Source organism: Arvicanthis niloticus, chromosome 16 (assembly GCF_011762505.2).
Source record: "Arvicanthis niloticus isolate mArvNil1 chromosome 16, mArvNil1.pat.X, whole genome shotgun sequence".
Lineage (NCBI taxonomy): Eukaryota > Metazoa > Chordata > Mammalia > Rodentia > Muridae > Arvicanthis > Arvicanthis niloticus.
The window spans coordinates 69,936,189-69,949,578 of NC_047673.1; positions in this window are offsets into that span (position 1 = coordinate 69,936,189).

Consider the following 13,390-nt stretch of genomic DNA (forward strand, 5'->3'; position numbering starts at 1 on the left):
AGAAATGACTTTGTCACCACTAAAGTAGACAAACAATGAACAATTTGGGAAGGATCTCAAGAAACCAGCACAGTTGGCACAGCATTGAAAAGATAAAGATGAAATGCTTTGGAATAAACCTACCCCAAGAGGGGAATCACTTGCATGCAGAAAACCACAGAAGATTGCCAGGAGAAATTAAAGAAGGCATGAATAAATGAAAAGGCTTCCTGTGGTGATGGATGCGATGACTTAATAGTGTTTAAAAAAAAAAAAAAAAAACCACACCAGCCAAATTGGCCTACACAGAAATCCAGTTCACTCCCTGTCCTGCTAGGGTCTCTATTGCTGTGCATGACCAAAGCAACTTGTGAGGAAAGGGTTTATTTGGCTCACACTTTCACAGCGCTGTTCATCATCCAAAGGGAGCCAGGACAGGAACTCAAGCAGGGCAGGAACCCGGAGGCAGGAGCTGATGCAGAGGCCATGGAGGGGTGATGCCTACTGGCTTGCTCAACCTGCTTTCTTAAGGCACTCAGGACCACCAGCCCAGGGGCGGCCCCGCCCACAATGGGCTGGGCTCTCTCCCACCAATCACTAATTAAGAAAATGCCTTACAGCTGGATCTTATGGTGGCACTTTCTTGGTTAAGAGTTTCTCCTTTCAGATGACTCTAGCTTGTGTCAAATCGACAGGACAAGCCAACACAATAAATAATCTCCCTCAGAGAGCCACATCCGCTCAATGAAGAAAGGCATTAGTTGTTCTTTAACCAACAGTGTGATAAGAAAACCCAATTTCTTGTTCGTGAAAGAATGCAATTGGACCCTCAACTTTACTCCATATAAGAAATTAACTCTAAATGGATTAAAGATCCAAATATAAGATCCCAATCCATAAAACCCCCAGACAAAAACCGAACTGAAAAGCTTCATGACATTAGATTAGGCTGGAATTTCCTGGAGGTAACAACTAAAATCTCAGGAAACAAAAGAAAAGTAAGCCGGGCGGTGGTGGCGCAAGCCTTTAATCTCAGCACTTGGGAGGCAGAGGCAGGCAGATTTCTGAGTTCGAGGCCAGCCTGGTCTACAGAGTGAGTTCCAGGACAGCCAGGGCTACACAGAGAAACCCTGTCTCGAAAAAAACAAAAAAAGAAAAAAAAAAAAAGAAAAAAAAAGAAAAATGGACAGACATGAGCTCATCAGATGTAGACGCTTCTGTGAGAGAAGACAGGCCACAGGCAGAACGTCAGTGCCATGCCTCTCTCAACAGTAAGGGAAAGAAGGAACTGGCCAGGGTGAGCTGCCTTTACCCGTAATCACTGTGCTACAGAACTTTACTCTGAAACCTCTGGCTGACCCAAAGGCCAACGACACCACCTCAGCTGCCAACTCGCTGGCCGTGTGCCACCCTGAAAGCTCCATTTTATTGACATCTGAAGGTGGCTGGTCCACGTAGCACCAATGTACTGCAGTCTGTAACTCTCTCCTCTGGAATACCTCCTTCCTCCATGATGGTGGCTGGGTTTTCTAGTCTTCTCCCCTCTCACATGGCTCTACCACCTCAAGACACAGGGAACAGTGCTGTTCTGTGCTGAAGTGTTTCCGAGGTCATTGCATGTGTGCCTCTGTCCCCTGTACTATGTGACACAGAACTGTCCGTCCATGCAGTGCTACATCATGCCCAACAATGAGTTCTTATTGTCATCCCAGCAAAACACTGAGGTGATTAGAAAATGACCATTCAGAGTTGCAGGCTCTAAGTAAGAAGCTGGGGGGAAAGGAATAAAAGAACTTCAGATATTTCTCTAAAGAAAACACAAACAACCTAAAAGCATGTAAAAAGATGCTTGAATCCAAAACAGTCCAAGTGACCACGAGATACCTTATACCCATGTGGATGGCCACCGTCAACCAAACCTGCTAATAAGTGTTGGCCAGGCTTTGGAGAAATCAGAAACCACAAGAATGCAGGTGAGGCTGTAAAGTGAGCCCGTCCGCATGAGAAACGGTCCCGCACAGAGTCAGAAGTTGGAATACCGGATGAGCAGCAAGTCCATTGCTGGAGATGGGGGCCTCAAGCAGATATACGTGCACCTGTGTTCAATACAGAGCTGCTCACATTGGTCGTATGGCTCAGTGGGCTAAAGAGCTGGTTGGGACAGATACAGCGGAAGAGAACTGGCTTCCATGGTTGTCCTGTGATCGCTGTACATGCGCCGTGGTATGTGCCATCTCCTCATACAATAAAGAACAGAATGTAAATGTAAAGCAAAAGACAAGTCACAACACGCAAGAGGTAGATGCAACTCAAATGTCCACCACTAGGGGGCTAAATAAAGACCATGTGTGTGCCCCCACACTGTGGAACATCACTCAGCCTCTTACAAAGGGAGGAAAACTGTACTTTCTGCAACACGGACTGAACCCTGAGGACACTGTGCTGATTGAAATGAGCAGACATTACGCAGCCAATACTGCATCATCAGCTCAGAGGAAGGATCGAGGAGTGGTCAGACAGCAGCTCATGGGTGAGCTGGGAGCCGGGGAGCTGGGGCATCGAGTGGGGGTGAGGGGGTGGGGGATTAATGAGTACAGAGTTTCAGTTTTGCAAGATGGGAAAGTTTCAGAGCTCTTTTTCACAACACCACAAATGTGACCAGCTCTGCTGAGCTGTATATACCTAAAACTGGTGGAGATGCCACATCGTGTGTGTTTTAAACACACTCCACACACACACCACAAACCACATCATACACATCATGCCAGACACACATATATATACACACATACACACCACACACACAAAGTGGAAATATACCAACTGAATCCCAACATGCACCTATTAGATCCCATCCCCAGTGTTACATGGGCCATGGAGACAGACCAAAGAACAATTCACAAAACAGTTTATCAGGAATTAGTTGAGAGTCCATTTTTCCTCAATAGACAACATGGGACTTAAGTTACAGAAAAATGAAGAAAGTTATTGGAGCAAACACTTAGCAACCACCTTCCTACCATTTCTTCCTCACTGACTGAACTCTGGCGTGTACGCTGATATCTACTCTACCCCTCAGCCATGAGTTGGTCTTAGGCCAGCCATGGCAATTCATGTCTATCAGCAGTGGTTGGCTTAGGCACAGGATATGATACAATTTTGACCAACAAGGTCCAAAGAAAGGGAATTTGCCTGGGAGTTTCTAACAACAGTTTCATTGACAAACAAGAGTGACTTAATCAGTTTTCCACTGCTGTAATAGAATACCTAAGACCCGGCAATGTATGAAGAAGAGAAGTCTGTCTGGCCTGTAGATCTTGAGGAGGTCCAAGAGCATGATGCCTGCATTTTCTCAGCCCCTGGGGGAGGGCTTTCTTGCTGCTTCCCTGTTCCGTGCCCCTCCGTGTCCCTTTCGCCCATGGAAGAGAGACACGAGAGGCAGTGTTCGGGTGGTTACCACAGCGAGGCTTTATTCGTATAAGCAGAAGCGAAAAGACAGAAAGACAGGAAGAGGCACAGCTTAAATACACCCTAGAGTGACGTATTCACTTCTGATTGGCTGTTCACTCATTACCCATAATATACCCCGGGATGGGCAGTGACTTTTGGCGCGCTTTTTGCCTTTTGCACCTGCGCAGTCAGTTGTTTACTAGTGGGAGGACAGGATGCCCCCGCCATCTTGTAATGGCGAATGTTGACACGCTCATGCGGCTCCCAACATCTCCCCCTATCTATATATTTAAGATGGAACAACCTATTGCCTATCAAGCGCGGCACCAACTCAGTGAGGGAAAGCAGAGGCCTGATCCCCTGTGAAAAATGAGATATTGTAATGGGTTTACTTCCCATACCCATCTCGATGCCTTTTGAATGGGAAAGGGAGCCTCCACCCTGGAGCGCCACCAGGGGAGGTTTCTTGGCATCAAACCTTTGTGCAATCAGGCATACTTTCGGAAAATCTATCCACACTCATGGAACATTCCCTGTCGAGTACCCACTCAAAAACACCTCTAGATATTCAGGTACCACAGTTATTCAGGCAAGGGCTGGCTGGACTTAGACCTCTCATCGACCCAGTGCAATGGGCTGAACCCTTGGGGTGCATCGACTGAGGGTCTCAGTCATCAGCTACTTTCTTGGCCTAGATAGCCAAATTTCAGGGGGAGATGCTTGCTCCAAGGCTATGAGTGCTTGGGCGATAGCGACCTTGTCACGTTTTTGTTGGGCTCTGAGCTTACAAACCAACCATCATGAACACCAATCCACAACGTAGGGCTGCATCAAACAGGCCTATCCCCACCCATTCCTTAAAGAAAGAAAAAGGCAGAAGAAATTCAAGAAGTAAAATCGCCAAGGGAAACAGGGTCCATCTGCTCTCCATCAAGGCTCAAGATCCGGATCTGCAATTGCTGTTGCACCTGGTCCAACTCCCCAGTCCAACTCCCTTTTAAATAAGCAGAAAGATTATGGCTTTGAATAAATGTATCATTCACAAATCTCAGAGGTGTAATACCTGGATGTGGGGTTGCTGACGCGCAGCTCATTTGAACCACATCCGTGAGCTGCTCCACATGGGCCTGGAGCAAATCAACTCTCTGATTGACCAACAGGATGTCTGATATGCATCCACTTTCTGTAGAATGGTCAAAGCCTTAGAGGTCTTTTCTGAAACATGATTAACAACAGTAGCTGCTGTAACTTGATTAACCAAGGCTAGGTCTAGTGATCCATTCCAGCATTGTGCTAAAAGGCATGTAACATTCTTACAATCCAAGATATCAGAATTATTCTGAAAGTTGGATAACATAAAGAAAAATGGAGTGTCCGCACACACCGATACCATTGTGTAGATGCATTCTTAAACACCTTATTAATTTTAATGTTATTCAAATGGCTAGAGATATTAGATCATGTAGCTGAAACATTTTGTATTTCATGAAATATACCATTTAACAAAACAAAGGCAGATACACACTTTTTAACATTATAAACAGTGGCTACAACACATAATTTAATTGTGTTGAAGCAGGGTAAACTCAAAAAAATACACATATAATTTAATTTAGGACTTGCATCCCTTTGAAAATATTAGGTCTAGCCTTTAACGGCTGAACCATTTCTCTAGCCCCAACTTGTCTCAAATATAGAAAAGACACTGTCTTTGAATCCTTTCTGGAGCAACAAGTATTCCAAAAAAAATTTTTTTAAGCTTGTTATATTGGAGCAAAGGCTTGCAGAAAAAACTTTTTTAGAGAAATCCACTAATAAAGTATCACACAATGAATAATATACACTAAAAGTTTTAACCTCTTAATTTTTTGTATTAAAGCAACAACAATATTTATATATATAAAATGTAAAACGATTAACCATTTTCTGAAGCAATTATTTTTAACAAATATCACTTCATGGGCTCTTAAAAATTATGAATAAATTTACTAACTGTAAATCTCTCACCTTTACCAGAAACGTAAAGGGATGGTATAAAACATCTTTTATATAAGCATTTATTGAAATGGTAGCTGGAGTAGGCAAGTTAGGCTATATAAATCTTAAATTTGAACTTTATTTTGGATGAATTTAATAATCAGTCTTCCCTAGTCTAATGAGAACATCGGACAAAAGCCAACTTTATCTTCTAATAATTGTTACATATATTAGAGGAATCCAAGGCATCTCATTTTTAACAACTTTAAATATAAAGGAATTAAAACAATTTGAACCATATTTTATCAGCAGGTACAGTTATACTCATGGAGGGAAGTAGACATAATTTTAATTTCTCCAGCATAATCATAACTTTTAGCCCACAGACTGTTGTAAAGTCTTTGGGTCTTAGATTTATCCCTCTTCTCACAAGAAACAATGAAGACAAAAGACAAATTCCCATAAGCACATTTCTAGGGCCAGGTTGGTGAAGACCCAGAACAAAAGGGATGCTTAGCACCTGGGCTTCTGCAGCTCAGTCTGCATTGTCTTAATTCAAATGTAAATGTAACCACCCTCCGGCCTGTTCTCTGAGGCTTGGCTAGGCCGAATTGTGCATTTTGGCTTTAACTTTAAATCTTAAATTTAAACTGTAAACCTTAAAAGACACGTGTTGTATCTTTTCTCTATAAACATAGGCAAATCAAAAATTTTCAAACTCTCGGTTGAACTGTAGCCAATGGAATATTGGCAGTTTAACTATGTTTTTAAGCCTCTTTTGTAATATTAGAGTATAATCATATTTTGAGAAACAAAACCAATCTTTAACAATGTAAGCAATCTATTTTCTCTCAAATCAACACCAAGTAGATTACCTTTATGTTGTAAAGTTTTGCTGCCACAAAACAAAGTGTAAAATTTAATGGAAAACTTGTAGCATTTATGACCCAGGCTGCTGGAGGGTGCACCTGAGGCCAGGGCAACCAAGTAACACTCGATAGCTGTTGGGGCCCAAGCTCGAGCCCCACGTTGGGCGCCAAAATAATGTTGGGGACCACACTAGCCCCAAGTTGGGGCGGCCAAAATAAATGTTGCAGCCCAGGCAAAATGTTGAGGCCCGGGCCGACCCATGTTTGGGCGGCCACTGTATCCTGGCCCAAGCTGCTGCTCCGGTCTTCAGGTCGGGGATTCAGTAAGAGCGAGGGTGAGGGCAGATTCTACCTAATGTCTGATGTGTATGAATCTCTCTCTATAGTCTCCCTAATGTCTTCTCTCTGCTGTGTCTCCCTAATGTCTGAATCCTACTGTCTGCCTCTGCATTTTATATGTCTTACTTCTAAGCCACGCCTCTAAGTTACACCTTTAATCATGCCCTTAGGTCTTGTCTCTAACTCTGATCTCTATACTTCTAAATCATACTCTTAAATTACACACCTTTAATCTCACACACCTTTAATCTCAAGGTATCTAAACCAAGATTATTGGAGTGTTCTCAGCTGTTGTAGGCTATTGTAATTTAAATCTCATGTCAGGGTATATGGCTCAAGATGGCTGCAAAGCTGATAGCCGCTTTCTGCTAAAAGTCAGCCCCCAACAAATAGCTGTAAACAAAGGCAGTGCTGCAGCATTTGAATGTACTGGCAAGGGAACAGGCCAAGATCTAACTATGTCCCATAGTGGTATACTTATCGCCAAATCGAACGTCAGTATCAGAAGAATCAGAGTCGTCATCTTGCAATCTGGCTTCCTTCTCCACGATCTAAACCAGCTGCGTAGAGACCCAAATTGAATTGTTTTCACCTGTGGAATAAGCACAAACAGCTCCCCTTCCCGGGCCACAACAGGCCCTCAGCCAATCTTGTAGCCTCTTGTTCCTATGAGGGACAATGGCTGCACGGCATTCAGCTATGGCATTTTCAAAGATCATCTGTTCAATTAATGGCATTGCTTGCTCTAAGCTCACGGGGCACTCCCTGTGTGCCTGCCGGCGGGATGCCGCTTCCCAGAGCAGACTGTCTCCCTCCTCTGCCTGTCTTTTGTGCCACACTCTCTTGCTCTCGCTCTGCCGGGCTGCAAGCCACTGCAGGTAGCAGAGCGCAGACGCCCCTGCAACCAGTCTGACCAGGGCCCCGTCACAGTGCCTCTGTTCCCACAGCCCGAGCCGGGAAGCACGGCAGGGGACCCTGGAGCCCGAGCGAGCTGCTGGCGCTGGCCAAGGTTGATGGGGCTGGGCTGAATGACTTAAAGTCTTTCTTAGTCTTATCTCAGCACTGTTGTTTTTTTTATAGGCAGCCGCCTCCTGCTCTATGCTTTCTTCCTCGGAGCTGCTAAGATCTGTGGGCGCAAGCTCCTTAATGGGGCACAGGGGGGTCCCCCCGAACTCCACTCTCTCTTCACCAGCCAGTGAAGGATCCTTAAGCTTAATGAGCTCTGCAGTAGCCCTTGTTCCTTTTGAGTACTCTGTCTCTCCAGGCTCTCTGGCCTTATCTGTTTCTCCAGGCTCTTTGGCCTGATGCCGGCTAACACGCCCTGGTTCTGGTATGCTAGAGTGGCCCTCTTTCTCACAACACAAATAAGCTAAAAACAAAAGCAATGCAACGAAAGCTTCCACCCCAGGCACATCTTCCAAAGGCGTACCTCGATCCTGTAGTCCTTTAACCCGCCCCAAGTCTGGGGGGCCTTCCGCAGCGCCTTGAAATTCCCGGGTTTTCGGCACCAGATGTTCCGCGCCCCTCCGTGTCCCCTTCGCCCGTGGAAGAGAGACACGAGAGGCAGTGTTCGGGTGGTTACCACAGCGAGGCTTTATTCTTGTATCAGCAGAAGCGGAAAGACAGAAAGACAGGAAGAGGCACAGCTTAAATACACCCTAGAGTGACATATTCACTTCTGATTGGCTGTTCACTCATTACCCATAATATACCCCGGGATGGGCAGTGACTTTTGGCGCGCTTTTTGCCTTTTGCACCTGCGCAGTCAGTTGTTTACTAGTGGGAGGACAGGATGCCCCCGCCATCTTGTAATGGCGAATGTTGACACACTCACTGCGACTTCCAACACTTCCCCTGCAGAAGACAACAAGTGTGTCAGTCAAGCCTCCCTTCTCCTTTCCTTTCTAGGTACCTGCAGCCTCCTGATCTTCCTCAGTTCTACTCATGAATACCTGGTGTTAAACCATCCTGTGGTGTCGCTGGCTGGGGTTCCCTCATGTACTCCAACCTGAACACAGCACACATGCTCAACAGCATTCCTTCCAGTATCTTGTGCATCTGGAAATGGAAACATCTTCCAGAGAATCAGAGCCCAGCCTCTGTCTCCACATGGCCTGGAACACACCATGTATATGGAAAGTTCCCGTGTGGTTGAAGGACTCTGACCTTCTCTGATCTGCCCAGGTTCTATCTGTGCCCACTGCTCCTGGAGTCCTTCAGCTGCACTAGCCTGGGCACTGCCCTTAACCCATGTGGGCCTGGAATGGTGAGATTCAACAGCCAGAACTGAATAGCAGGCAGAGCCCAGCCAAGTGTCTGGGGCTGTCCTCATCCCCTAGCTGTGTGCAGTACACCTGCCCCGTGTCTACACTCTAGTCGTCGCCGGCTGCTGCTGCTGCTGCTGCTGCTGCTGCTGCTGCTGCTATTTGGAGATAGTTTGAGTTCTACCAGAGCTTTGAAACTCACTGGATTACTATTTGGCTTACCTGTATCCCTCTCCCCACTCCTACTTCTCTCTCTCTCTCTCTCTCTCTCTCTCTCTCTCTCTCTCTCTCCCTCTGTGTGTGTGTGTGTGTGTTTTATTTATCTTGAGACAGGTTTTCTCTGTATAGACCTGTCTGCCCTGGAACTTGGTCAGTATACCAGGCTAGCCTTGGACTTAAGAGATCTGCCTGCCTTTGCTTCCCAAGATCTGGGATTAAAAGGCATATGATACCACAGCCTGGCTATCCTCTGACTTCTTTTTAAGTAGTCTTGTAGCCTGAAGCCAGGGCTTCTGACTAAGTTGCCTGTACTGGTCTTGGGGTTATAGGCATGTGCTCTTGCAACCTGCAGTTTGGGGATCTGTAATATGTCTTAAACCCTTCACTTTGTAAACACTAGAAATGAAGGATCTGCCCCATGGCTACTAATAGTAAAATAAAAGTGGCCTCTGTGGCACCATGTTCCCATGCTTTCTTGTTTTAGGAACTGGTAAGTGGGGGTGATCACCCTGTGCACTTTCCTGTCTCTAGGAAGACACATCTTCTTGAGTTAATGAAAATGTAAACCGACACAGGGGACTTGCTAAACTGGCCGGTGTCTCCACCAGCAGACTGGGTAACCAAGCTCCTGCTTGCTGTGAAGAACACTTGGGAAGGGGGCTGGAGAGACAGCTCTGCAGTTAAGAGCACCGGCTGCTCTTGCAGAGGTCTTGGTCTCGGTTCCCAGTACTCACAAAGCAGCTGAGAGACATCTACAATTCTAGTTCCAGTGGTTTTGTTAGATAAGATTGTTTGTTTGTTTGTTTGTTTGGTGGGTTTTGTTTTGTTTTTTTGTAACAAGATAACAACGTTGCAGCTGGGCAGCTGCTCAAGGGGTCGTCACATCCCAGCCTCCGACATCTCAGCTTCCGGTGTCATCGCCTTCTCTGCTGCATACATTTTGCCAATGGCACTTATCTTCACGGTCACAAAGAGGCTGTGGCCTGTTACAATACCACATTTGTGTCTCACTGAGAGGAAAGTAGGAAGGTTTTAGTCAGGTTACCTTTGGGACAGCCCTCTTTTAAAATCAAGAAAACAGCTCTGGCAGGGCAGTCCCCCACTGGGCTCCAGCCTTCAATGGCCAGAGCTTCACAGTAACATAGGTGTGAGGCAGTCAAGAACTAAACAAGCCCTCTGGCACAGGATGGTTCTGCTCCTGAGGAAGAGTAGGAACTGGTAGAGGCAAGAACGGAAGTCATGTGATTGGGTAGGATTACACAGGGTGGCAGAGACAACAGAGATGAGAAATAACACCCCCCCCAAAAAAAAAAAAAAAAAAACACATTTAGAGTAAAAGTAGAAGATGCTCAAGCAAAGGGTAGGGAGGGGTAATTTCTAAATAAAAACGGAAATGGATCTGTAGGATTTTGAGTCTCATCTGAAAGGATGGCTTCAAGGCAGGAAAGGATGTTACCTGGGTGCCTATGACAGTAAGCACCAGTCTGGAAAAGACCCTTTCTTTTGTAAGGGAACATAGATGATTAGAAAGCAGAGAAGGGTGGCCAAGCTGGGTGACAGCTGAGGGGGTTACAGCTTGCAGTAACATCCCCCACATATCCTCCCACCCATGGTGGGGAGTGGGGACACAGAGGAGAGAGGACTGAGCCTGAGTCATGTTTTCACATGTGGGTCACCAGGTCACCCTGTCATATTGTGGACACGTGGGCTGTTCCGGAATGTTCCACGCTGTGTGACTGAGAAGCTTTCCATCTTTTGGGGAGACTGGGTATAGTTCGAAACTGACCTTCCCCTGCCTGGGGGCAGGCCCTCTCAGGAGCTGAATCTTCTCACCCCACCACCCTGCGGCTCCACGCACCTGCAGGCCTGGGAGAGACAATGCCAAGGAACACAGCAGAGAGTCCAGATGTCTATTAGCTGCTTATGGAAACTTGGTATATATTAGGAAAGTTCTACAACACACGGGACAACTGGAGAGAGATCCAGAAAACCCCAGTTACCTCCCTCCTAAACACGACCACAGAAATCTCAGAAGAATTAAAAATCTTATCATCAAAATAAAAACATTAGCTTTTAGAAAAACCTTGATGGTGTGGAAAGATTTCATAAGATTCCAAGGCAAAAGATACATTAAGCAACACACATTCTCAAACTAACTTGACACAGAAAAGCCCCCTCAGGGAGGGTAGGATGTTTGCAAGATGTTTGCACCACATTTACAGACAGGCTTCAAGATGGACAAGAAAATACAGGTAGAGACAGGTAAGGTGACTCAGTAAAGACAGTTGCCATAAAGCCTGCTGGTCTGAGTTCAGTCCCTGGGGCTGATCCAGGAGAAGGAAAGAACTGATTCCTGCATACCATCTCCAACTTCCAGATGTGTGTAGCTGGTCTTCGATACTTTGTGGGTTCTTTTTCCTACCCTTATCCACCCCCCACCCTGTTTCCTCACCTCTCACTAGACAGGAGAGAAGGAAGGATGGGGGAGAAAGAGATAGCCATCTCTGAATGTACTTTCTTTTCTTTTGCTTCTTCTTTGAGCGTGCCTACCAATACACCACATCCAACGCCCCTGAATGACCAGCCCTGCCTTTCTGGGCCCTAGCATTTATATATCCTCTGAAAAGTTCCCAGAATTCTAAACAACACACAAGCAGAAACTACTGGCAGCTTCCTCTGCTACAGCAGGAGGCAGCTCAGAGTCCACTGCTTGGACAGTCTGAAGTAGCCCACACCCCCACACCTGGGATTAAAACGAAGGCACATTCTTACAGTATTTCTCTGTTTTTAAAAGAACCCCAAATTCCAGAACTATCACTACAGGTTTGTGTCATGGTACACACACACACACACACACACACACACACACACACTGCAGAATGATAGCATTTCTATAAAGCAAACAAGCAAGCAAACAAACAAAAAAAACCATGCCAACATCTGAAATAAAACCAGCTGGAGTACAAATTGACTTCACGCCTGCAGTCGCACACCCTTCCCTGAGGAGTTATGGCAGCTCACAGTGGCTGGGAGGAGTCATATCCCTTGGTTCTGGGGCTACCAGTAACCTGTCCTTGCGCAGGTAAATAACCCCTCGACCACACTTGTGCAGGCAGCCCTGAACTTAATGGGCCACAAAGAATAAGAAAAACCATGAGAGTAAAAGAGGACTTGGAAGGGGAGGGGTAGGGGTGAGGAGAACATTGGGGGAGAATATAACCAAAGTATATTATGCATGAAACTGTCAAAGAATTTTTTAAAAAGGAACAGATTGACCTGAGAATGGAGAGAAACCAATAGGATTGACATCCTTTTTAAAAATCACTCATTTCTGAGACAAATAAGGAAGCTATTAGCTGACTGACTCCTTGGGAGCGGATATGGGGTTTGCAGATCTGCTCACCGTCCTTTCAGGGATGTTTGGATCTATCTTGAGCTCTTGGGTTTGGGGGGGGGGGGATTTTGTTTTTTGTCTTTTCCACTCGTGTACTGGGCCCTTCTGCTGTGAGGACTTCAGGTTGAATATTATACTCTAGGAGCTTTCCTTTCTCTCCTGTGAGTCTTCCCTCACAGACCTGTGTTTTCCCAGGTCTTAACAGTCAGTCTTAGCCAGGAACCATGGGTCCTTCAGGGACCAACCACGGCTCACTTGCTCCCCCCCCCCCCAGTCAGCTTGTTTACATGCTGGGGCAGGCCACACCTCTCATTTCCATTTTTTGTTTCTGAATGTGGCCTCTCTCCCCAGCATCCCCTGGCTAGCCCTTTCATAAACATCTCCTTAAGCATTTACCACCCTTCTACTTAGACACTTCACCCTAAGACTATTCTGTGAAAGATACCCATTTCCATAATTGACCATTGTAATGGGCTTTTCTGTTTTCTCCATGTCCTCTGGGAGCCTTTACCCTGAGGGATTATCCCTGGCATCCTCAGCAGCTCGCTGGTCTTCCACGGTCTGCTCTGTATCAGTCACCAGCTTCCAACACGGTGTCCTACACCAACAGCATGCTACCCCGCTGCCGGTCCCTGCAGGTCTTCTTGGGTCTCCCTGTGCCTCAGGAAGTGCTAGGGGAAGAAGCATAACCCTTGCTCAGTACCCAGCAGTCCACGGTGTTACTTTTGGAACACAGGGGTGGGGCTAGCACACACAGGCCTGGGTTTTCTCTGCAGCCCCAGGAGGGCAGCAGCTTCCGTGGCCTCATGTCACCACCCAGTGGAACTTCTGAAACTCAGTAACCTGTGCCAGGCTGAGGCAGAGGGAAGGAGGCAAAGCTGGCCTGCCTTTCGCCACTG